Source organism: Leptidea sinapis, chromosome 35 (assembly GCF_905404315.1).
Source record: "Leptidea sinapis chromosome 35, ilLepSina1.1, whole genome shotgun sequence".
NCBI lineage: Eukaryota > Metazoa > Arthropoda > Insecta > Lepidoptera > Pieridae > Leptidea > Leptidea sinapis.
Genome location: NC_066299.1, coordinates 5,908,466 through 5,936,262, shown reverse-complemented (window position 1 = coordinate 5,936,262; position 27,797 = coordinate 5,908,466). Strand labels below are relative to the sequence as shown.

At 33.6% G+C, this 27,797-nt stretch overlaps 1 protein-coding gene across 1 annotated transcript in view; it reads left to right on the top strand.

Moving 5' to 3' along the window:
- Positions 1-975: 975 nt before the first annotated feature.
- Positions 976-27,797, top strand: part of LOC126975343 (alkaline phosphatase-like) — a 124,970-nt gene continuing 98,148 nt past the window's right edge. The window contains exon 1 of the mRNA XM_050823189.1: positions 976-1,224. The gene's annotated coding sequence lies outside the window, so the exon portion shown is untranslated. The remainder of the gene's footprint in view (positions 1,225-27,797) is intronic.

The window sequence follows — 27,797 nt, the reverse complement described above, 5'->3', positions numbered from 1 at the left end:
TCTAAAGGAATGAATTTTGAAAAAATTAATGCCTTTTATGCCTTTAAACAAAATTTATGTCAGCATGACAAGGCCTGACACAATAACCAAACCAAATAACAAGAAAGTATATGTTCAATATAATGTTAATAAATATTTATTTAATGCAATATTCACTAAATACTTCTACTTACATTAAAGATGATCATTTTGTTTAAACTTGTTCAGGGAATCTCCAGTGAATTGAATCTCCATATTGTCAGAAAGACGCAGCAATTGCTGATAAATGACCCGTCAAGATTACAAAGCCTAGAAGTGGGACAAAAACAGTTTGTTTTTGTTCCTGGTATTAATATGCATTTAAGCATAAATTTTCTTAAATTTGTTGTTTACTGATTACAAAATGTATTTTTTATATTAATCTGATTATTATTAAGAATATTAAAGTTAATATTATAATTGATGCAATGGAGAGGGCTACGCTCGGAGATTCCCTGCGAGATCGAATCAGAAATGAGGAGATCCGCAGGAGAACCAAAGTACATAGCCCAAATCATCGCGAAACTGCAGTGGTAGGGCACATAGTTCGATGGAATGATGGCCTGTGGGGCAAACAAGCCCTGAATGGCAATCGCGTACCGGAAGACGCAGTGTTGGTAGACCCCCACAAGACGGACCGACGATCTGGTCAAGATCGCCGGAATATGTTGGATGAGGGCAGCGCAGGATCGGTAGTCGTGGAGATCTTTGGAGGAGACCTTTATCCAGCAGTGGACATCTTCCGGCTGATGATGATGATAGCAACAAATCTAATTTCTTAATAAACGATTACGTCGAAATACTGTATAATTGGAATTATTTTCAGAGATTGTACAATCTATACAAAAATTTTAGTTTTTCCCAACAAATTATTCAAGTTTAATGTAATGAAGATTGCGACAGCGCATGCGTAGACATAGCAGCCTCCGTACGAGCCAGTATACATTGAGACTCAACGGAAGTGCACGTGAGCTCAAACTGATTGATAAAGTCCGGTTTCGCGAAAATAATTTACGTTCAGGTTATAAAATAGTTGAAGTGGGATTTGAAATAACTTTTGAGAAAAATGTGAATTTGACGATTAGGTCGTAGATGAGTTTTAAAGTTTATTGTATGTTCTTTGTAACTTTTTTAAAACACTGTGAATTAGTTTTGTGGTTTTGTTTGTGCGAATGCAAAACTATCGTTCTTGAAAACTTCAGTTAGGTGAGCATTTTTATTTTTGTATACAGTTATGTAAAAAAATATTACGATATTCTTTATTCTTTATTATATTATATTAAATTTATATTGACTGGTTTGTAAGTTTTTGATAACAGTCCATTACTTACTACAGAAGAGAAAATACTGCAAAGACAGGTATGATAATGTAGTAATGAAGTTGCAGCATACTTAAAAAAATATCTAAGGAAAAATATAAGAAGTTTTCAATTACTAGAGGGAGGCTTCTTTGCACGCCGTTTTTTGTTTTCATCTGAAATGTTTCTTAGTTTGAATGGCGCAGTAGCTTGTGAAATTACTGGGCTAATGAAACTGAATATCTTTTGTCTTCTATTGACGAGCGTAATTGCGATACCACTCATAATTTTGGGTTCAATTTAGAAACCTGAGGCAATCCATTGTAATACTTACCATTTGGTGAACGTCTTCAACGTCTCGTCCTTTTTCTCATAAAAGTTCTTGCTGTGCCATAAATATACAATTATACGTTCTAAATATAATACTATCTAAAGAAAACGTAGTTTAAGTAATATTTTATCAGAAAAATAGCTGGCATTATTCTTTATTCATGTCAGTGGGGTGAAGAATTTTATGATTCTTCTTCGCAAATTTTTGCTTAAACTTATGAAGCACGAGTTTGTAAGCATTGTTATATAACTTTATTAAGTAAGTTATAAAAATTAAAATGTACACTTGAGCAATAATCTTTTAATAATTTAAGAGTAGGGAAACGGGAATATTTAATATCAAAGATATTACTTAGATAATATTATTTGGTTCCATGAAAAATTATGAGATAACATTAGGTAAAAAATGTTATTCAATTGGAGACGCGTCAAACAGGGTTGCCAAAACTACATTGTACAAGTTAGGCTCAGAGTATTTAAATACATAATATTTAATTTATTACAATGCTGCCATACTTTTATGGGATAACAAAATTTCAATATTAATTTCAAATTATACTTTCTTGTTGGCATAGAGGCAAATAAACTTACCGACTAATGACTTAAAGTACACTAGATTTTGTACATAAAAAATACAAAAAAATATGAACGATATACCTGCTACTGCTTCCCGAAGTTAATTAATAATATTTTCAAGATTAATTTCCTTAAAACAAAAGGTTTTGTTTTCTATACTAAATACTTCGCAATAAAATTATGAACATTGGCAGAAAGAGAAGACGGAAAAAAGAAAAAAGTTAAAAACATAATTATGACATAATTAACCATAATTAAATATCATTATTAATATGATTTTAAATGTAAATTTAATATTTAAGTGATAAAAATATTTTCTCAATAATTCAGCTGATGCTATAACTCAATAATATGTTGTTACGAATCTATCATCTCTACAACAAGCGGATAATAATTAACATTATCCAAATTGAATTTGGTGATTGGATTGCCAATAGTATCAATCATGGACAATTATTGGTTGATTTTATATTAGTAAAATATTATTAAGTATCAATACTGATATAATTATAATTTTACTCCAACAAAACGAATTTTATAGCTATATTTACAATATGATTACATTAAATTAAAGCGATCGTAACGGGTAAGTATACTAAGAATACTGGCAGCATTTCCGCGTTGGATAGTTAGGGTGATCCGCTGACCGAAATAAGTGGGTAACACTGAAAATGTTTAGAACTGGCCAGTTAGAAACATTGCTAATGAAAACTTTTTTTGAATTTCAATTTAAGAACTTACTCTTTGGTAACCTAATGTAGTATATTGCATTCAGTTGTCATTTCTTTTTGTGAATTGACGGCAAATCGCTCTTGTTAAACGTGAAAATGAACCTAACGCGAGAAAATTTTCGGTCAATGATTATTATGACTTTCGTTGTGGGCTTACTCAACAACAAAGCTATGATAGACTGCGATTAGCACTTTTTAATGAAACCCCATCTCGTGCCACTATTTACAATTGGTTTAACGAGTTTAAGCGTCGACGTAGCAATCTCAATGATGATCCGCGTGAGGGACGTCTACTGAAGATAACATCAGTGCTGTGCGACGCATGATAGAGGAAGATAAGAGATTGACCTATCAGCAGATACGGGCAAGCCTAGGCATTTGTATGAGCTGCCAGCACTTGGGCTTCCAGTAGCCCTATTGAGGCGATATTATATTATAGTTTTTTCTTATATCATGCTATTAAAACAAAGAATTATTTTCATATATTACTATTTCAATAGCCTAATATTGTACTAAGCATAATAAGGTACACTTTGTAAGCGTTGCCAATTTTGTACATAAAAATATAAGAATAACAAACAGTGTTGATTCTTTTTTTAAATTATCGACTCTCAAATGCGTCACGACTAAAAGATTTAAGTGTACAGAGTGGTATCGTCGATGCTTTTGCAACACCAGGATAATTACAGGTTTTTTTCGCCCTTTATCCAACACTTATGGATCTGAAAGCACCGACTTTGACCTATTATCGACTTCATTCCTTATATTGACTTAATTTGAAAAATTAAAAATAATAATAATACTTTATTTCATTTTCTATTATACTCACTGCAAATAACTAAAATTACTAAATATACAATATTATTACATAAAACTAATTATTTACATCTTTTTATCGCAAATTATAATAATACTAACATTGATAAACAGTTTTGCAGTGATATTAAAAGAGGTTGACCTCTGACCCCGAAACTAGTTAAATCTGTATCTTCGGGGTCAGTGATTCCTCGACAAATGACAATGACAAACGAAACAAAATTAAATAAATAAAATCTTAATGTGAATATATGTATGTATGTGTGTGTGTGTGTAATTCTTAGTGAGTAGGTTACAGTAGACTTTCCGTTTCTGAATATGATAATTGTTTAAGATAAGCGGTGGTTTTCTTTTTAATAGACCTCTAATAATTACGAGAAAAATTGTTTTAGCAAATATGGCTATTTCGCTTATCGACCCATGTACAACCAGCCTAGAATATTTACTCGGAAATGTATGTAAGTACTTCCACGCCGCGCTTGAGAGAGTGGATTAACGGAATTCGTTCATTAAATCTCTTCCGTTTTTCCCCCTCTACGGTGTACGGTGATAATAATGTTTCTTTGTAGGTATACTTTCTATGATAGCCGCTGTTCTAAGGTGGATGAAATAAATGATTGTTAAAAATACACTCATAAAAAAAACGTTATATTGTTTCAAAAATGCTTTTTAATCTAAATACTACGAATGCTAAGAATAAGCTGTTAAGTATTAAAATGAGACGAAATTTATATGAGATTAGGAAAAAATACCGTTCAGAGTTCATACTGAAATATCAAAAATGTGTATTTCTATGCAGTTTGTTATTTTAAGTCATATTCGTCAAATTTAATTTGTTCCAAAATATATGGACGATAGGGGATTGGAACCCCTAGGGGTCTCAACGCTCTTACCAATTAAGCCCACCGTCCGCTTGACGCATGTGCATGGGACGCATTCGTGAATCTTGGTATGATTTTATTATTAATATATTATGAACTCTCGGGTTGTGGCTTCATCTACAGGATCTACTGTACAGTTGAGAACCTGCGCAATCTGTAATACTTTTTATAGAATAAGAGTACAATTAAGATAGTTTAAACCTACTCTTAATTGTCAGTCTATCAAGACGCATAAATGATCTAAGAGATCTTAAATCATTTATATGCATAGATATACTGTGACAGCTGTGAAAACGTTGATAAAAGAAGGTGACAGTGAACCACTATGTTGAGCAATGCACGCACACTAATACATACAAATTGCGAGTGTAAGACCTAGCTTTTTCACAGAAGCCGCAGTAGGAAGAATAGAATAGACATAGCTTGTCTCGAGGCTCTATCTAGATTCTAGTCGTATAAATTATCTACGGTATTGTAGATGTTTGAGATGATATAAAGAGAACACGCTTCAGATATACAATTCCGGTTGTTATCTCAGTCGAGGTTGCGAAGGGTCCTTGGATTAAGGCGAAGATTACTTTCTTGAGATTCTACATTTCAGCATTCTTATCTTTTTCACGCAAAGATCCTTTTTTCGGACGATTGCTTACTGTTATAATATTAAAATTTATAATTTCGAACGTGACAGGAATCTTTACTCAAAATTGTTTTAACATAGTTTTCTTTTGTAAAATTTTCTCCGATACCAAAATTATTTAATAGTTGGTGAGTTTTTGTCACTATTATTACACAGTTCTTCTAACTAAGCCAAAAAGTATGTAGTTGTAGAGACTGCTGACTGAAGTGAAAACTTAGAACTATTTGAATTAATATTTGATATTTCACACTGTTTCAATACAATTTATTTTGAAACTTATTTTCAATACTATATTAATCAAACAAAAACACTATTATAATAATGCACAGTATATACACATTGAACCTTTCACTAAATCCATTCAGTTTCACTTATAAGATATACACAGCACTAATGTTGCACAATACGTCAGCTGTATAACTACAGATATACGGCTATAAGCATTTAGGTGATGCGAACTCACGAGATGTTACCCATCCAAAAAGTGTCTAACTGTATTTTCTTTTTTTTTAATTATATTTTGTCATGAGCATGCTGGTGTCGGGAACCCATAAGATTTTCCTCTACCAGTGCCTAACAAGGCTTAAGAAGCTCTCACTTCGAAAATTAAAATCTTTAAAGAGCAGTTTTTTTTTGTTTTTAACCCATCTGAAAAAAATTGAAATGGTTTTCAATCATATTAACATACTAGCTGACCCAGCAAACGTTGTATTGCCGATATTAAAATCGTGATACAAAAGTAACTGTTGATCGTAGATGGGTGTAAATTTAAAGTTGTGTATATTTCTTAATGCTGACTCATAATCAAACAAATTTATAAAAAAATGTCAAAAAAAATCAAAAAAAAAATTCGTGTGGACCACCCTTAACATTTAGGAGGATGAAAAATAGATGTTGTCCGATTCAGACCTACCCAATATGCACTCAAAATTTCATGAGAATCGGTCAAGCCGTTTCGGAGGAGTTCTAAGTTTAACACCATGACACGAGAATGTTATATATTAGATTACAGACTTGCTTTAAAAGTGTCGTGATATTTAAAAAACGTTCCGAATTCGAAATGTTGACTGAGGTTGCTTTCCTGTAAATAACTTTTTTACTACATTTTGTGCTAGATATTTCCATTAGTTATAATATTTCTACGGCACATTACTCTTTATATTTTTTATTAAAGTATCTTAATACTTTGACAATTTAACGTATTCAAATTGATGTATGGTAGACAAACTTAAACAGAAAAACTATGGCGGGATGATGGATTTCTGGTGAGTCGTCTATTGAGAATACACAAAAAAAAGGGGTTTAAATATGAAATTGACGTTCTGGCCACTTCTCTTAAGAGACCATCCTGTCTGAAAATCAAAATGAAAAGTAATAAAATCTCTGTAGATGGAAGAATCGCAAAAGGGTTACTGTTTACCCGCTTTCACCAAGGTCTAACAATCGACTTTAAGTCTACATTTCACAATATTCAAATCTGTGATTTATTTACTTTATTATTTATTATTGTTGATTAATAAATAAATAACTAAATAAATATACTAATGCTACAATTTTAACTATCTATATAATGTGCTGCAGATATCATTCTCAAAACGTTATGCCAAATATTAAAAATTCAAGTCAGACATCTCATGTTTAAAAGTAATAATAGTTTATGCTACATTTTCTTCGTATTAAATTCAAAGAAACATAAAAGCAACCTTTATAGAATACATTGCAATTATTTCTGCTTTTCAAATTGTAATTATTTTGCATTCGTGTATTTTATACCCGCGAAACAGTAGTAGTACCCGCGAGTCTACTACAACGTTACACAATGTAAAGCAATTTGTGTTTCCGTAATTTATTTATTTTCAGTAATTTTAATGTATTTATTAGCAATAAAGCTCGTAGGATATTAAAAGAAGGCTAGATGGTCTATCTAGCCTTCTTTTTAATAAGGCAAAACAAAAAAAATATCCAAGTTAATTTAATTTTAAAACTTTATCTGTGTAAAATACGACAAGCCGTCAAAATGCGGTCAGCCTTAAAAATTATCTGTAGCAGTCGGTTTAAAAATTTATTTTTTCTATTATCTATGATGTTTTAGTAACTATTCTATTACTAATTAGTAACTTTGAAGTATGTTTTAGTTATAAAAAGTTACTACATTCATTAGTAATAATCGAAATGTAATCTGTAGGTAAACCTAAAAAAAAATCATAAAAAATGCATGACATGCCCTACTTTAAACGAAATTTGTTTAAATTACGCAGTATCTATTGCTTATATTATCCAACAAAGCGCTAGCTTGTTTAATAACAAAAGCATTGACGTTCGTTTTTACAAACAAGCCGAAACACTTCAAAAGCAATAAATTTTATTGTGTAACCCGAGCCCGTTGACATTGGCGTCGGTAACGTGCGGCGGCTTAAGACTGGCCATGGCGCCATGCGCTTTGTGGCATAGGCAGCCTAACGGACGGGATAAAAAAATGAAATGTCATATTCTCATCAGACATAAAAACGGTTATCTGGTAAATTTAGCCAATAAGTTGGATGGCTAGGCATCATCTTAAATATAAATAGTTGGCGTATCGTTTCTTAAGCCTTTGGAGATGGCTGATCTGTACTGGCGGTGATGATGAGTTGACCGGTATAGGTATTGAACTGAATTCCGAGGTAGCCTATTATTTTTTTAAGAAAATAAGGGGCGAGACGAGCAGGACGTTCAGCTGATGGTAATTGATACGCCCTACCCAATACAATGCAGTGCCACTCAGGATTCTTGAAAAACCCGAAAATTCTGAGCGGCACTACACTTGCCCTCATCACCTTGAGACATAAGATGTTAAGTCTCATTTGCCCAGTAATTTCACTAGCTGCGGCGCCCTTCAGCTTACACATTACTGTGTTTCGGTCGTATTATACATTACTGCTTCACGACAGAAATAGGCGCCGTTGTGGTACCCATAATCTAGTTGGATTCCGGTCCAAAGGAGCCCCCCACTGGTAAATGCTTACATTTATAAAAACGAAACCCATGATAACCCTGAGGCATTATTAGGAATAAGAAAACATATCTTTAACAAGGTATTTATTAAAGTTAATATAGTTGAATAGTTATGGCATTGCTCGAAGGCAAAAATGAAAATGAATTTAGGTAGTTACTAATTACGCACCATACTTACCATATTCTTATTATATTAATTTGCTTGAAGAATTCTATTGGAAACTAAAACTGGACACAGAAAAGTTACGTATACATAAATATGTGTAATAATATCTCTATATTGCGTTAATTTCAGTCTGAAACTTGTGCTACCAACTAAATCATAATCATCTCTTGTTTAATTTCAAACAGTCGAAAAGGCAATTACATGAACATTTCACTATATTAAATACGCTTACCGTAATTATAAACTGTATTATAAACTTGTGCTGTAGACTATGTCTGCTTTGTATTTCATTATTTAAACATTTCGAGACAAGAATATTTTTTTCTTTTTATGGAAAAGGAGCGTTCGGGTCACCTGGTGTTAAGTGATCACCGACGCCCACATTCTCTTGCATCACCAAAGGAATCACAAGAGCGTTGCCGGCCTTTAAGGAAGGTGTACGCGCTTATTTTGAAGGTACCCATGTCGTATCGTCCCGGAAACACCGCACAAGGACGCTCATTCCACAGCTTTGAAGTACGTCGAAGAAAGCTCCTTGAAAAACCGCACTGTGGAGGACCGCCACACATCCAGATGGTGGGGATGATATCCTAATTTGTGGCGTGTCGTGCGAAGGTGGAATTCGGCGGCAGGAATCAGGTTGAACAGCTCTTCGGAACACTCTCCGTGATTAATGCGGTAGGAGACAAACAATGAAGCGACGTCTCTACGCAACGCCAAGTGATCCAGCCGTTCACAGAGCACTAGGTCCCCGACAATTCGAGCTGCTCTGCGTTGCACGCGGTCAAATGGATCGAGCTGATACTGGGGTGCGCCAGACCAGAGATGACAGCAATACTCCATGTGTGGCCGGACCTGCGCTTTGTAGAACGCTAGAATATGGGCTGGCTTGAAGTATTGCCTTGCTCTATTTATGACGCTCAGCTTCTTCGAAGCCAATTTGGCTTTGCCCTCCAGATGGCCACGGAATTGGCAATCGCTCGAGATTTCGAGACCCCGTATTCCGATACTAGGCGGAGCTTTAAGGGAAGTGTTATCGAAGAGCGGTGATACGACAAGTGGGGTTTTTTCAGTGGTAAACGCGCAACCTTGAGTCTTCTGGGGGTTAAATTGGACAAGGTTCAATTTGACCCATACCGCGACCTTCTCGAGAGAGGACTCGATAGAAGACACAAGTTTCTCCCGGCACTGGTCGACGTTTTCCCGAGAGAAACCTGCATGGCCCGTGTATATGGCATAATCTAGCCGGATTCCTGTCCAAAGGAGCCTCCCACTGGTAAATGCTTAAATTTATAAAAACGAAACCCAAGATTACCCTGAGGCATTATTAGGAATAAGAAAACATATCTTTAACAAGGTATTTATTAAAGTTAATATCGTTGAATAGTTATGGCATTGCTCGAAGGCAAAAATGAAAATGAATTTAGGTAGTTACTAATTACGCACCATATTTATCATCTTATTATTATATTAATTTGCTTGAAGAATTCTATTGGAAACTATAACTGGACACAGAAGAGTTACGTATACATAAATATTTGTAATAATATCTCTAAATTGCGTTAATTTCAGTCTGAAACTTGTGCTACCAACTAAATCATAATCATCTCTTGTTTAATTTCAAACAGTCTAAAAGGCAATTATATGAACATATCACTATATTAAATACGCTTACCGTAATTATAAACTGTATTATAAACTTGTGCTGTTGACTATGTCTGCTTTGTATTTCATTATTTAAACACTTCGAGACTAGAATATTTGTTTATATGGAAAAGGAGGACAAACGAGCGTTCGGGTCACCTAGTGTTAAGTGATCACCGACGCCCACATTCTCTTGCAACACCAGAGGAATCAGAGGAGCGTTGCTGGCCTTTAAGGAAGGTGTACGCGCTTTTGAAGGTACCCATGTCGTATCATCCCGAAAACACCGCACAAGGAAGTTCATTCCACAGCTTTGTAGTACGTCGAAGAAAGCTCCTTAAAAACCGCACTGCCAACATCCAGATGGTGGGGATGATATCCTAACTTGTGGCATGTCGTGCGAAGGCGAAATTCGGCGACAGGAATCAGGTGAAACAGCTCTTCGGAACACTCGCTATGATAAATGCGGTAGAAGACACACAATGTCTACCAATCAATATTGTCAATGTCAGTATTGTCCACCCTATTTATCACAGGGAGTGTTCACCAAAACTTCCTTACGAGATGTTTGCAGAATGATACGACATATTGTGTACCTTTGAAAAAGGTGCTTACAAGTACAATGCTAATAACGCTCCTGTGATTCCATCCCACATCAGGTGCCTCGTACGCTCGTTTTTCATCTACTTCTATAAAAAAATCAGTACCTAAAATATAGTTTATCTGTCAGGAAGAAGCTTACATTCCGCCATAGCTGTTTAGATCAGCAAAATATATCAATACATTATTTCTAATAAATAGGTTATTGTCAGTATGTGATAAAACTATACTGTGTAAAATACCTTACGGTTTTATAGGTTTCTGCACAACATGAATAATTTACACAAATATTAAAATTAACATTAATAAAATGACCACCTAATTAAATTAACGAAGTACCTAAGTCGTTTCTATCGAATAAGGCCCGCTATCCACCAAAGCGGAGAGGAGAGGAGATATTTTGATAAACAATCAGATTTCATTATTACCACATCTCCTCTCCGCTTAACTTCTGAAATGGATCAAGTGGAGAGGAGATATGTCTCATTTGTCTATAGAATTTTATGCCGCGTCGAGCGATCAATTGGATATGTGTAAGCGGGCCTTTTGTAGGCATCACTTAACTTATTTCGAGCTCGCATAGCTCACATTTCCGCTATACACAGCTCACATCTCCTCTCCACTTTGGTGGAAATAACGTGACAGTTTCGCGGCTTATCTCTTCTCATCTCCTCTCCTCTCCGCATCGGTGGATACCAGGCCTAATAGAGCATGAATTCGATCACTGATGGTTAAATTTTTAGTGATGATATCTATTTGTATATCACGGTGCTTATGATAGTATTCTTCATTATCCAAGTGGCAGAATTGCTTGATAGATTAATTCCAATCGGCAGCGTTCAGGAATTTAGCTTCCGATTGTAGTTGGATCTAGTAGTGTTCCTATAATAAACGCATGAATAACATTATAAAAGACTTGATTAGGGATTACTTTTTTTACTGAAGAAAGTTGAAAGTAAATTTGTAAGATTAACTGTATTATGTCCATTTCAATAAAGATTATAATATAATCATTGAAGTGAAAACTTGTTTTACAAACTGGTAAAAATCTCGTGAGTTTGCGTCACCAAAATACTTATAGCAGTATATCTGTAGCTATACAGCTGACGTATTGTGCAACATTACTGCTGTGTATATCATATAAGTGAAATTGAATGGATTTAGTGTAAAGTTCAATGTGTATACTGTACATTGTTGAAACAGTATTTTTGTTTTAGAAGTAAAGTGAAATTAATAATTTCATTGTTTTAAAATTTTATTACTAAAAGTTCTAAGTTTTCCTTTCTATCGGCAATCTCTACAGCTGCCAATTTTTTAATTATCAATCAGAATGGCTTTTTTTTATGAAAATAAGGAACTAGACAAGCAGGACGCTCAGCTGATGGTAATTGATACCCCCTGTCCATTACAATGCAGTGTCGCTCAGGATTCTTAAAAAACCTCAAAAATTCTGAGCGGCACTACAATTGCGCTCGTCACCTTGAGACAAGATGTTAAGTCTCATTTGCCCTGTAATTTCACTAGCTACGGCGCCCTTCAGGCCGAAACACAGTAATGCTTACACATTACTACTTTACGGCTGAAATAGGTTCCTTCTAAGTAATAAATTTATATTCTTTTTTATTACGTAATCTGATACAATGTAATATATGAATTTTATTTAGAATACTCTTAAGTTATACAACAGCTATTGCGTCATTAAATCTGGTATTATAATTTCCTAAGCATTTACTAAAAGTAAAATTTAGACACAATGTAGGTTAGTGTTGTCGCTACCCTCATAAAAGTTGCCAACTCAAACGAGCCAGCCTCAAACAAGAGTCTGTAATATTGTTGTGACCAATTCTGTTTATTTGTCTCTTGATACGCATAGACCAAAACATTTACGCAGATTTTATAATAAATGTTACGAAAATTGTTGTTAACGTTCCCTTGAGGTCTTGGTATATCTAAAGTTGGGCAAAATACCAGTAATAGTTAATTAGAGATGATTAATTGTTTTAATGAAATAAAAAAATACTAGGTTTACTTAATGTTCATTCTATATTGAACGTTTTGTTAGAGAAGTATAGTACTTCAAGTTTTGTAATTGTATTCAAGATATTAAAACAAAAATTAGAACTATAACTTCAACACAAATATGTTATGTTTTTAAAGCGATAGACCCTCACTTCTAGGATTAATACACAAAAAAAATTAGATCACCGGCACGGAACGCCGGAGGTCGTGGGTTCGAGTCCCGCTTCGTTCATAAAATTTTGTTGTTTTTCAAATTTTATTTGTGTATTAATCCTAGAAGTGAGGGTTATCACTTTAAAAACATAACAAATTGTTTAGATTTACAAGAGCGACATCTCATGCCAATTTCCTAATATGCAAATATTGGGGTTGAGCAGGTTATCAACTGTAAAGTAGATCCTGTAGATGAAGCCACGACCTGAGAGTTGAACAAAGCATGCAAGATTTTATAACGAGACGTAACTCGAAAGGTTAGCTCAGTTGGTTAGAGTACCGGCATGGAACGCCGGAGGTCGTGGGTTCGAGTCCCGCATCGTTCATAAAATTTTGTTGTTTTTCAAATTTTATTTGTTCAACACAAATACTCCGTAACATGTCAGAATCATTTTTAATCAAAAATGGGTCAGAATTTAACGCATTTTGAAAGAAACAAAAATCCCTTGTTGGGATTAGATTAAATAAAGCCAATATATATATTTATAGGGTAAAAGTAGGTATGTACATTAAATAGAAACGATGTTATCACAAATAATAATTTAAGCATGGCTTAGACACTTGTTTTGTTAAACAGTGACCTAACAATAATGACGTCTAAAATGGAGTTAATCTTTTTCAATTACATAACAGTGTTTTGCTTGTGTTTAACTAAAATCTGGTTAATCACAACATAAACTGAAGTGTAACATGTGTGAACAATTCAAGGAACGGAACGCAATTTTTGTCAGCTGTCATCTATCTATCATTATATAATGTAAATCTTCCATATGAATATGTTCTATGTGTTAGACACACCTTAGACCTTTACCAGTCGGATGCTCCTTTGTACAGGATGCCGGCTAGATTATCGGAACCACAACGGCGCCTATTTCTGTCAAGAAGCAGTAATGTGTAAGCATTATTGTATTTAGGTCTGAAGGGCGCCGTAGCTAGTGAAATTACTGGGTAAATGAGACTTAACGTCTTGTCTCAAGGTGACGAGCACAATTTTTGTGTTTTTCAAGAATCCTGAGCGGCACTTCATTGTATTGGGCAGAGCGTATCAATTCCCAACAGCTGAACGTCCTGCTTGTCTCGTCCCTTATTTTCATAAATAAAGACAAGCTTCGACTCGTGTTTAAATACAAGCAATGTCAAAAGATTTGTAATAGAATTTTTTAAAACAAGTGTTCAAATACATGTTTTACTTTCATGTAATAACACAAAAAATGTTTAACTTTTGATTATCTATTTCATTTTTTTATTTACACTTTAATTTAAGATTTCAGTCTCATATTAGGAAAGATATTATATTTCTGAGACATTAATATTTTTCCAAAACAAGTCAAAACCGTGTCTTTTTACTTGGCTTATGACATTCTTGGCATTCTCTGGTGAAAGCAGGTGTCAGCTATCAATTCCTATTTGAGAGAAGCCTCCAAGATATTGCAAAAAGTTTCAAATGCAAATGAGATTTCACATCTTATGTCTCAAGGTGATGAGCGCAATTGCATTGCCGCTCAGAATTTTTGGGTTTTTTTTGGGCAAGGCGTATCAATTACTATCAGCTGAACGTCCTGCTCGATTCGTCCCTTATTTTCATTTAAAAAAAAACAAGTTTCTTTCCAATGACTTCCCACCTCACCAATACTTGTTGTTATCGAAGTTTTTTAGTTGATTCATATATAGAAAAAAAAAGAAATCTGTATAAATGAATAATAAAACATTAATAGACTGGCATTTATGTATAGGCCATTGCCTTTTTTATTTTTTTCTTACTTGTGTTCTAAATAATATTTTGATACAGGCAAATAAGACATTCCATCTGTTGTCTCAAGGTAACGTATTACGCTCTGACTGTATCGTATCGTATTAAGCTACACCTTTGGTCGTTAAGTGAAATGTTAAAACTCAAATGATATTGTCCTCTTACTGAGCATTCTACATCAAGTATATTCACAGAAATAAATAAATAAACAAATGTAACCTATTTTAACAGTGAGAGGCTTCTTTGCACAGGGTGCAAAGTGGGGGGCCGTGAAGCAGTAGTCCGTAAGCATAACTGTATGCCAGCTTGAACGGCGCCATAGCTAGTGGAAACCCCAGTAGTTTCGTCAGCAACGGCGCCGTTGCTAGAGAAAATTCCAGTAGTTATGCCAGCTATGGCGCTGTAGCTAGTGAAAATACCAGTCGTTTTGCCAGCTACGGTGCCGGAGCTACAGAAAGTCCCAGTTGTTTCGCCAGCTACTGCGCCGTAGCTAGTGAAAATCCCAGTAGTTTCCGTTCAAGTGTATGTTACGTCTCAAAGTGTATGAGCACAATAATTATTGTGATGCCGTTCAACTTTGGGTTTTATAGAACCGTTAGCGGCACTGGGTTGTTATAGGCCGTATTATTACCATATTTAGATGAACCATTTGTTATTATCGTCACTATTTCTCATATAAAAAGTTAAAAACCTTTAAAAATTTAACGAATTGTATTCAAACCAAACTATATTTCTAAGCCCTTCAAAATATTTTGTTATGGTAAAATTTTAAAATGATTTAACAACTTCAAAGCAATATTCCGACGAAGCATACCTCAATAAGTCTTTGTTATATAATGGGTTAAATGGGCAGATAAATTGGACTTAATCGTGCGGGTGGGAAAGTCCATTATCGTAATGGAATTGAACAAAAATAATAAGGATTAAAAGCTAAATTTGTTTTACATGATTATCTCTTCAAATTGGTAGCTTTATTTTATATTTTTACTAGCTTTAGCAAAAAGGGCTTAATCCTAAATTAGGTTGGGTATATTTCAATTATAATCTTCTTTCACATTTTTGATAAACATTTGTTTTAAAATTCTTCAAACGTTAATCTCTACTCTATTAGTCGACTAGTATAAATCCATTAATTTCTTACTTTTAATTGCTTCTAATCTATATCTCTTAGTACTATAGAATTATAAAGCAGATAATAAGACTTTTATCCTTAAATATTTTAAGCGTGGCTTAAGCTTTAGTTCAAGAATTGTGTCGTATATTTTAGAAAAACGTAGGGAGAAGAAGCTTTTTTGCTTGTAAGAAAACATTAGATCCGTTGGACACTGTTGACAAGTCAAGATAAATGGCTACTTAGATCAGATAACAGGATTAACTGTTCACTAGATCTCCGTAGCTTGAGTTATTATCCTCTACAATACTATTTACTATTTTAACGGATTTTCTTTTTATTTTAACTCATCATTTCAACTTATCTAATACTAGCTGATACCCTTGGGCACAAAACAAATAAGTATACAATTCACACGTCGTAGAAATGAAAACTTTTAAATAAAACACTTTAAAAGATTAAAACGCGTGTAATTGTAACTGCTTTTACATTAGATTTTTGCCTAAAAGTTACATATTTATTTTAGTTAACCCGAAGTTTCAAGACCTTTTCAGATCTCGTTTTCAGAGGGACTGCAGATGAAATGAGACAGAGATAGTATTTGTCATAGTTGTCATTATGAAGTTCAGCGCCATTTATTGCCTCGGAGGTTGTGTTTGCTGTAGACAGATGGTTTTTGGCAAAATTTACTGACACTGTCCTATTATTTTTTAATTTAGAGATTATTGGATCCCAGGTGTTCGACAATCTTAGACCGCCTTCTCTATTGAAATTTAGGTGTTTATTAATTTCAATGGCTTTACGTACCAGTCTAGGGAAAAATCTATTCTCTTTTACCAAAACTTTTGGTTGGTCAAATCGGATGTAACGGTTAGGACGGTCTGTTATGTGTTCACATACAGCTGACTTAGAGTGACGTCTGTGTTTGATAATCGCACTGTGTTCTTTAAGTCGACTTAAGATATTATTGCGTTTGGTTTGCCCAATGTAAGACAGGCCACAGTCGCAGACCAGATTATAGAAATGAAACCTTCAAAAATTTTGGCTTCAAGATTATGTAACGAGAAATGTAAAATTTCTGGAAGAGGATAGTTGTAGATTTTAGTAATGATCATAGTGATACAATGTTTATAATTATTTTACATTTTATTCGTATATATACATAGATTTATTCATACTCAGAGCTTATATTTTTGATAAATCATACAAGAGGTTTATGGTAACTTAAGTAACAAATAAATTCCTTGGTCTTTACCTGTATCCGATGCAAAATTTTCTAAACCTCTAAACTGCACATGATGGTACATGTTGCTAGGATTTCAACCGCTATGAAAGACATTATTATCACCGCTACCAAATTAATGTTTTCCTGGTATCTATGTAGTAATACGTCGTGCGCATGACGTCAGAATATATTAAGGTATACTCGCGTCATACCAAAACACCGTATAATGCCTCCTATGTCATTCTCTCCCCGACTGAATCCTAAATAATTTACTTGTTTGTGTCTCTATCGTCTTGCTATTTCGTTTCATCGTGTTTCAAATCACAACGATTCTAAAGAAGTTTCACTTCAAATGGAGATTGAAACGCTTCCATAACAAAATGAAAGTAGCACCATTTAAAAGATAACATTTAAATAACCCATAATTGAAAATTTTGTGAGATTTGTCAATCTAGGAGCTGAGTAATCGAAGATATAAAAATGAGGTTATGTCTTAAACTATATGTTGACAGCTCATCTATTCTAGGTTTATTAAATTCCTAGCTGCTAAGGATTTATCACATACTTATATTAGATGGGTATCAACCTTGATTTTTGTTTTAGATAAAAAATACCTACCAATCTACTACTGTAACGACATTTTTTTGTATTATAATATAAAACAATTCGTAATAAGATAATATAATATAGAAGTGTCCTATACCTAAATTAATAAGAATAATATATACTCATTAGCTCATACATGAAATGTAATCCAGACTGCTAGAGACAAGTACTTTCCTTGGAATTCAATTGGGTAGGTAGTTATCAAGTCGGTAATTCAACGAATATAACAAGAAACGAAGTGACAATGACGAAGAAACGAAATGATCTGTCAGACTGTCATTGTCAAAGTGAAGTTAGTGTTGAGGAACAAGGATTTCACTAGTATCGATTTTTTCTATAAATCGATTTATTGATCGATCTATCAATAGTAAAATAATTGCTCAGTTCTGTTTTTTCCTGAGAAAATAATGTATTTTGTTCATAATAATAATTCAAACATAAACTATGCACCTTACTAATATTATTGAAATAAAACAACTGGATCTTAATGTTATTTTAATCGATTAAATATTCATTCGATTACGTCATTTTAATTTCGTCGTCGATTTTCTTTATTTTAATGTTTTTTCGGTTTGTAGATTGCAAAATGAGCTAGTTTTTTGTATTTTACATCAGAAAAATATACCCTTTTTTATAGTATATTTCAACTTGTTAACCATCAAGCCCAAAAGTCCCATTCTCCTTTACTAGATTTGAAGTGAGTGACTTCTCAATGCAATTATTGGTGTTAAACAGGATATCAAGTATAATTATGATTCTGTAGATTAAGCCAAGGCTTGAGAGTAGAACAAGCATGTAAGATTTTTTTTTTATGAAAATAAGGGATGAAACGAGCAGGACATTCAGCTAATGGTAATTTATACGACCTACCCATTACAATGCAGTGCCGTTCAGGATTCTTGAAAACCCCAAAAGTTCTGAGCGGCACTACAATTGCGCTCGTCACCTTGATATATGTATCAAGGCAAATGAGCATTAACATCTTATGAGATGTTAATGCTCATTTGCCCAGTAATTTCACTAGCTATGGCGCCCTTCAGACCGAAACACAGTAATGTTTACACATTACTGCTTCACGGCAGAAATAGGCGCCGGTGTGGTACCCATAATCTAGCCGGCATCCTGTGCAAAGGAGCCTCCCACTGGTAAAGTAAAAATGTAAGACTTAAAACAAAACAATGCAGGCTAGTGGATCTTCTTTCAGTGGTTGGCGCCATAATTATCCGCTTCTGTTTCGAATTACGTTCCCTTCGGTAGACTGTCCATCTACACGACAGCCTACCAACATTTAATTGTTGGGTTAAAACGCCCTACCTACTATTACTGTTATCGTTGGTGATATCACAATAAAAATACGTGTGGCACTCGGGGACTGCCCTGGTAAAGCTATTGCATAGCATTTCTTGTCAACTTATGCAATTATATTTATTTATTTATTTTATTTATGCAGTATTTTTTTTAATAAAATTAATTAAAAAAAAAAGCAAACGGGAAGTGAGTAAAATTTAATTTGCCAGATTTGATTACAGACAGACGGGACAGGTGCAACTAAATAAAAATGCTTGTCATAATAATAAAAAATAAAAAAACGTGATAAAAAATAAAGAAATTAAATAGAAATCAAGACGTACCCCAGACTCGAACCTGGGACCTTCTGCACAAAAATCATACGTGATAACCGCTGTTCCACGGCAACTGAAATGACCGTGGCGAAATATATATACATGTAGTAGGTAAGTGTTAAGTTATTTTCGTTACGGAATTTCTGGATTCGGTCTCCACGCTCAAGGCCCGCGATAGAAGCTATGCAATAGCTTAAAATCAAGACGTACCCCAGGCTCGAACCTGAGACCTTCTGCACAAATAGACATATAGATATCTATATAGATCTAGTAAGTAAGTGTTAGGTTATTTTCGTTATGGAATTTCTGGATTCGGTCTCCACGCTTAAGACCCGCAATAGAAGCTATGCAATAGCTTAAAAAGACTTTTTGTAGGTACATAAATACCTTTCAATAACATGTACATACATTTGGAATTACTATATTCTTACTTTTCAATTAAACTTATTAAACCTTCTTGAAAACAAAGTCATCAATTTTTGATAAGTTGATTTTATTTGATGAAGTAAAACTCGTTCAAATATAGGTTATAGTAATAAAACAATCGGGTAATAAAATGAAGGTTCGATTATTTTATCGACGTATGATTGCCATTGAAACAAAAGTACGTATCGCGACATAAATCAATGATCACGAATGAACAAATACTAGAAACGGAATTTAATGCACATAAGTGCATTAAATTCCGTTAATTAATTAAGCTTATTTAATTACTTACCTGTTTCATGTCTTAACTTAACAGTATTTCTCAACGATAAGAAAAAAAATACTTTAAAATTATCCCTATGTGAATGTAAGTTTGTTTGTTACACTTTTAGGCCGACGCTTCTGAATGGATTTTGATTAAATTTGGTACAGCGATAGACCAGAACTTGGGAAAGGACATAGTCTACATTTTTACCCGGAAAAAATCCATGATTCCCGCGGGATTTATTGAAAAACCGAAACTCATGTCGAGAGCTGTAACCATACCAATAGAAGGTTTAGTTTGCCATAGCAATCTTCCTCAAAATAAGATTCATATAATATTTTGGGAACGAAAGCGAAAATCGGAACCGGAACTGGAATATATTTCTAAAAACACCTTGTTTATGCGGACGAAGTCGCGGGCATCAGCTAGTATTTAATTAAGCTAGTATTTAACATACTAGGGTAACACTACTGAGCTATTCATCATGAAGTTTTGGACTTGAACGGAAGCGCATAATTTACTTTTTATGACATATTTTTTTAAACTCCTCGCGGAAGCGCGGTACCATTATTATAACAATTAATGACGTCGGAAGAATACTATGAAAATTAAGATTTCAACTTATATAATTTATACGTCTAGATAGATTGTGGGACATGTCAAAACGTTGAAAAAATTGAGGTTGACAGTTAACCTCTATTTTGAGAAATGCACGCCCACTAACACAAAGTGACAAACAAATCGCGAGTGTAAGACGTAGCTTATCACGCACACTAATGTAATAAACCTGATGTGTTTTCATCGGTTGTCTAGCAGATAGAAGCACTATAAATTATCAAAGATTTCAAAAATAATACAGATTTAGTTTCCAAGGTTTTTGGGGTAGTAGAGAGAATATGTTATGTTTTTAAAGTGATAACCCTCACTTCTAGGAACTGAGCCAACCTACCTACCTACTGAGCTAACCGTTCAAGTAACGGATCGTTAGAGCACCGGCACGGAACGCCGGAGGTCGTGGGTTCGAGTCCCGCATCGTTCATAAAATTTTGTTTTACAAATTTTATTTGTGTAGTAGAGAGAATTTGAAATAATACTTAAAATGAAAGCAGCGGCGAAAAATTATGTTTTCAACAATATGAATACCGTTTTCAAGGATCTCAAGGTGGTAAATAAGGATTTGGGATTATTTTTGTAATCGTTGGATTACAAAATGGCCGCCGAGAATATAACCACTAACGCAGTATGGATATCGTGTCCAAGTTTCTTGGGATGTGTGAGATCGAATTTAATATTATTATAATAATAGTTTTTAATTTTCATTTGCATTATTATGTATCGCAGGTGTGAAATAAAAATAATAAATAAAAGGCATTTACTTCAGGCATAATAAGACCCATAATAGGCAGTGCAGAACCGATCGTCGTGAAAATCTTTGGGGGAGGCCATTGTCCAGTAGTGGATGTTTTCCTGCTGATGATGAGCATGATGATCATGAAGACCCATTAAAAACCAATAAAACCCAGAAATAATTCAGAAAGATATTATATCTAACTATCTTATTTAAGGCCAAGTATACTACTTAGCCAGTTAGTAAAGACTTATTATATTTTTATTATACTACTTAGCTTTTGATAAATTATGTTTGTATCTTATTTTTAATAATTATAAAAAGCAATTATTTCAGGCATTATAAGACCCATAAAAGACCAATAAGACCCACAAATAATTCGGAAAGATATAACTATCTAATTTGAGGCCAATCATACATCATAACCACCTAGATTTTTGATTTGTAACTTATTTTTTATCGATTTTTGGTTAATATTTATAAGAAATTTTAGTATTAACATTTAGATGTATTAAATCCTTCACACACTAGGTGACATACACACTAGGCGATATTTTTATGAGATCCCGAGGGAGCGCGTATCCCATTTAACACGGTTAAAATCTAGTATAGTACTCTCTAAAGATCACTATTATATGAAGTATTTATATTATGCTTTAAGAAAGCGTCACTTATATAAAATATATAGTAACTTACTTATTCATTTCGCTAAACATTTTAATAGACAATAATGAGATGGAGAGAAGTATTCAGACAAAATTCCTCAAACACCGTTCCTTTTACTTTTCCCTTATTGAACAATTTCGACGAAATTACCTGTATTATTATTTCTTTTGAGGAAGTATAAGCCATATTAAATATCTATGTAATATTTAAAATCGTTAGAGTGTATGGCTATGCTTGTAATTTGTTTGTGTTCCTAGCAAAAATGGTATTTAAAATTTTTGTCTGTTTGTGTATGCGTTTGTGCACGTTTATCCCAAAAACAGCTGAGCCGATTTGCAAGCGGCTTCCAATGATTTATTGTAGCAAGCTTCCCGTACATTTTAATGTTTATTTCATCCCAATCGTTAAGATACAACAAGTGGTAACGTTAATATTAACTTAACACCACTATGCTCATCTACTCAAGTCTCTTTCAGTCAACTTTAACCGGATAAACGTCATAATCATATATCATCGTGACGGCTCAGCCTCATTCAGTACGCAACTAAGCGCTCAACACCCCTAAAGAAATTTTCACCTCAAAAATTACATAGTTGGAATAATTAAATGAAATGTAATCGGACATAGTCGTAGGCGCTCGAAGTTAAGAAATATCCTACTAATATTATAAATGTGAAAGTTTGTATGTCTGGATGTATGTTTGAACTTCTTTAACGGAAAATCTACTGAATAGATTTTGATGAAACTTTACAATAATATAGCTTACACACGAGAATAACAAATAGGCTATAATTTATAAAACTATAGTGTGAATTACACAAAATATAAAAGAAATGTGATTGTTACTAATGAATACAACTAGCGCCATCTCTCATCAACTAGCAAGCAAAAGATCAATAAAATTTATATGGCAAAACAACGTTTGCCGCGTCAGCTAGTTAAACTATACATTATTCATTCGCAATTTATTCATCAGCGTGTCATACGTGAAGGTACCTACTTTTAACATTTACGGAAGTATGATCCCGTTTTATTGCGCATTTCGCAGACTATCAAGAAAAGGGACCATCTGAAAATCTTGTCTGAAATGTATGAGAATAAATGGAGTGTGAAAATGCGAGAATATTTTTTCCGAAAACAAAAATGTGTGTTATCTCACTGAAACTTTAGATTTATGGAATATTTGATTCGCATCGAAAACAGCGATGCAATGTAACTACGTTATTTGCTTCACTAATTTTCAATTTATATTGATGTTGACTTCACTTATATATTATGGTTTACTGGTTTATAAAACAAGTTTAATTTTTTTTAATAGCATGAGCATCCATTTTCAATTTTGTGATTAAAATTTTTGTGTTTTAGTGTTTGTGGTTGATACGGAATTACAAATACACGCTCCTGTGATTCCTCTGGTGTTGCAAGAGAATATGGGCGGCGGTGATCACTTAACACCAGGTGTCCCGTACGCTATTTTGTCCTCCTTTTCTATAACCTAAAAAAAAACTCATTGAATTTTTGAAATTGCAGTGTATGAGATACAAACCCCTAACATAAGAAACAGACAAAACAACAGACGTATATTGAAAAGATCTTATCACAAAATAAATCCTGTTAGACGAGATCGGACTAGTGCGTAAGCAATATCCGAATTCGGTCCGTGATTACTAGATTTGTATTTTCAAGGGTACGGATCGGACACTGATCGGACGTAGTGCGAAAGCGTTCTTACGGCCGTTCCCATTATACTATCTATAGATAGATATAAATTACTTCCTTCTAGTAATTAGCTGTCAATAATCTGAAGCTGTCACAATATACCCGATAAGTCATTCTTATCGCCTTATATTGGGACGCGTGAACTGCAATTTCCATACAAATTTCTATCGCTGCTAAGTTATACGTCGTCCCATTGACAGACAGCGTGTACGGATAAGGTGAGTTACCGTCGATTAGTTTATTGGGACAGAAAAGTCAACGATATATATTTTTATCTCAAGTAAGAGATAGACTGGATCCTATTTCCTCTCCCTCCTTTCCTTTCCAAGATCCCACCTCCACCCCCCACCCCTCTTATATTTATATATTATATATCTATGTATACATATCTATGTATTTATTTACCTTAGTTTTAAGTTAGTTTTAAGTTCTAGTCATTAGTCTTAAGTTAGGTTAAGTGATAGCAAATAGCCAGGTTTTCCCAGTTTCCTGGATTTTCCCCCACAAACCATATGTATTAGGTTTTTAAGCATAATAAAGTTTTATCCCTCAACACGTAGATAGGGTTGTAGAAATAAGTTTTCATCTGAAATATAAAAATAGGTATCAACCTACATATCAGGATAAGGCTTAATTGTAAATTGCTTTAATAAGTAGATTATAAGTAATTTTGTATATATATATTACTATCAAATATAGAAATTTGTTTTGAGATAGACTGAATATTGGGAACGGCCGTAATTCACCGTTTGTCTTTCTTTTGATTTGACGGTTTTATTATTATTTATACTATTAATAATTTACAGAAATAATCTTAAACTAACATAGTACCGCAAAACTTTTTGGACAGATTGTCTGCAGGATCAAGTCCTTTGTAATACATTAATGCTAATAAGAACATTGATTTTATACAAGTGTAATTTACAAATATTGATATCAATATAATAAAAAATCTAAGGCAGTGTTGACAATAAATATTTATTATGTTAAGTTTTAAATTTTATCTTACTGGTTTCTAGTCGATGTCCTCAGGCAAGCTGTTTAATATAATACGGTAGGCGTTTTTTATAGTTCTATCACCGTAATAGTTATTAATTCTAGGCACCTCGAACTTACCAGCGGATATCGACCGAGTATCGTGATTGTGCGTGATCAATTATATCCACATAAACTTCCATTTCCTTTCCATTTATTGAAATAGCATTGAAAAATCTTGCAAGTGCTAACGATGTAATATAGTTACAGTTTTTGATACCACACGGATTTATCAAATCATTGGATCAATCATCTCCAAAAGATAAGGAAAGCAAAAAGATATATTTTCCTAATGATCCGGTCCAAAAGTAGAAATATAAAGATACACAGAAGAAAAATTATTTATATTGTTTAGTTCTGATCTGCTGAAGAAGTTATCACAGCGCCGAACTACTCCTATAAGTATCAAAAAGCAGTTGATATTTTAATACAAAAACTACTCACTATAAATTATGCTTCTGAAAGGCGTGAAAAACTGGAGTTTATCTCAAATTAAAATCATGTAAGGAAAGCTTCACGTATATATCATATTTCTCTTTTAATGGACTGTATTTTGAATGGAAAAAGTTAAGCTTTATTTTCATTACGAGGTGGAAAATATAACAAACTATTAACTGTTTTTTGTTTTTGTTTATTTAACAATAATTTACTTATTATGGAAAAAGCAAAGTTCTTTTCTCATATGGAGGTGGAAATGTTATAAGTTGTTTTTTATGAATTTAACATTAGCGTAATTTGCACAAAACAATTACATAAACATACACAATTTATATTTACTTATATTACTATTACTCTATTGGATTTCATAACATTATTAAATTAAAACAAAATTAAATTAAATTAATTAAATTAAAATTAAAACGTGTTTTTAAGTCATTCATTGTTATTTTTACTTATATTTTAAATCTTTAATATTATATAGAAAATTCTTGTCTCACATTATAATTATGAAATTTTTATAAGTATTTGAAAGATCTGAGAATCGATCGTAATCTTTTTATTATACCCCAAAATTTTTCTATTGATATTTTCTTATTAATTTTGTAATTTTTATCGAGTCAACTAGTATTATTGTATTTATTAAAATATAACTGGCTTTGAATTATCATTATATATTCCGTACAAACTAATAATGATAATTATATAGTTTAATTTAATTTAACAAGCATTATAAATAAAATCTATCTTATATTTATATTTTTCTGATCAAACTGCCTAAGATAATTTATTAAATATTATTGTTTAATCGAAAAATTGAGTAAATGATTACTTAACCATTGTGTTAGTTGCAATAAAATGAAAATTACCAGTGGGAGGCTCCTTTGCACCGGATGCCAGCTAGATTATGGGTACCACAACGGCGCCTATTTCTGCCGTGAAGCAGTAATGTGTAAGCATTACTGTGTTTCGGTCTGAAGGGCGCCGTAGCTAGTGAAATTACTGGGCAAATGAGACTTAACATCTTATGTCTGTGTAAGGTGACGAGCGCAATTGTGGTGCCGCTCAGAATTTTTGAGTTTTTCAAGAATCCTGAGCGGCACTGCATTGTAATGGGCAGGGCGTATCAATTACCATCAGCTGAACGTCCTGCTCGTTTCGTCCCTTATTATCATAAAAAAAAAAAAAATGTTAATTGAAAAACGTAGGGAATTCCTTCTGATTCAAAAGTTGCATCAACTCGTTATAAAACAATTTTGTAACTTTTTACCAAAACGATTTATCATACGTTTGTTTTCCCACATCGATCACGCTAGCAGTGAAGTTTCACAAACCCAGAACACGAAATTGTTAGAAAGTTATCAGAACCCTCATAAAAGTCATATCGTAAAAGTCAGCAACTAGAATTTAGGGCGAGCTTGTTAGATAATATATTACAAGATAGTCAAAAAGCAATTTGTTTTATTGTTCGTATGCCAAACTTAATGCTTTCAACGCATTCTTCAACCTACTTGTAGTTTATGGTGTACTAGCTATTGTCCCGGGACTTTGTGCTCGTAAAAGTAAAGATATAAAGCATGAATTTACAAATTCTATTTTAAGTTACCAAGTGACAGCAAACAAGTTGTGTTTTCAGTATATCTGGTCGCAATGGGTAATCTAAACGATTATTTTGAGTGGACTGTATGGAAAAAAAGTAGCGGGGTTCGTCTCCTTGTAATACCAGTAAAATTCCAGGGACTAACCTTGATATCTTCTGCAGGCCTCGCCAGGCCGTCCTTCACTTTATTACACCACAGACACAGCTTCTTCTCAAATTAATATAAATTATGAAGAGCTCAAAATATTAAATAAAAAGTTTATAATATGAAGTAGCGGCGCGCCCGCATCGAACGCACGTTTTGAGATGCGGGGGTCGACGTATACTCTTCACGGTCGCTTCGCGAATAATGTAGCGATCCAAGTTAGCCCTTTTATTTTACGCAATGAAGCTAATTGGCGCAACCAATATCAATAACTATTCTTAGTACATTTTTTTAAACAAAGATTTTCATTTAAAAAACCAAAACCGCCAAAAAATTTGAGATTCCATGAGACAAGCTATCAAACTTAGATTATTTACACAAATAAAATTTGAAAACAAAATTTTATGAACGATGCGGGATTGGAACCCACGACCTCTCGCGTTCCGTGCGAGTGCTCTTCCAAATGAGCTAACCGTGCGATTGACAAAGCATACAAGATTTTATGACGATACGTCACTCGAACGGTTAGCAGCTTGGAAGAGCACTCGCTCGGAACGCGAGAGGTCGTGGGTTCGAGTCTCGCAACGTTCATAAAATGTTGTTTTCAAATTTTATTTATGTAATTATCTTAGAAGTGAGGGTTATCACTTTAAAAACATAAAAAAATGTTTAGATATTTTTTACATCTAGATAGAGTCTCTTACTGTTAGGCCGATAAAAACAGACCAGGCTTAATACTTTAGTGCGCGTGAGAAGCTACGTCTTACACTGGCGACTTGTATGCCACTTTGTGTTGGTGTACGTGAGTTGCTCAAAATAGAAGTTGGTTCTAAACTCTATTTTATCGACGTTTTCACAGCTGTCATAGTCTATCTAGACGTATAAATAATCTAAGCTATTAAATAAACAAGACAAATG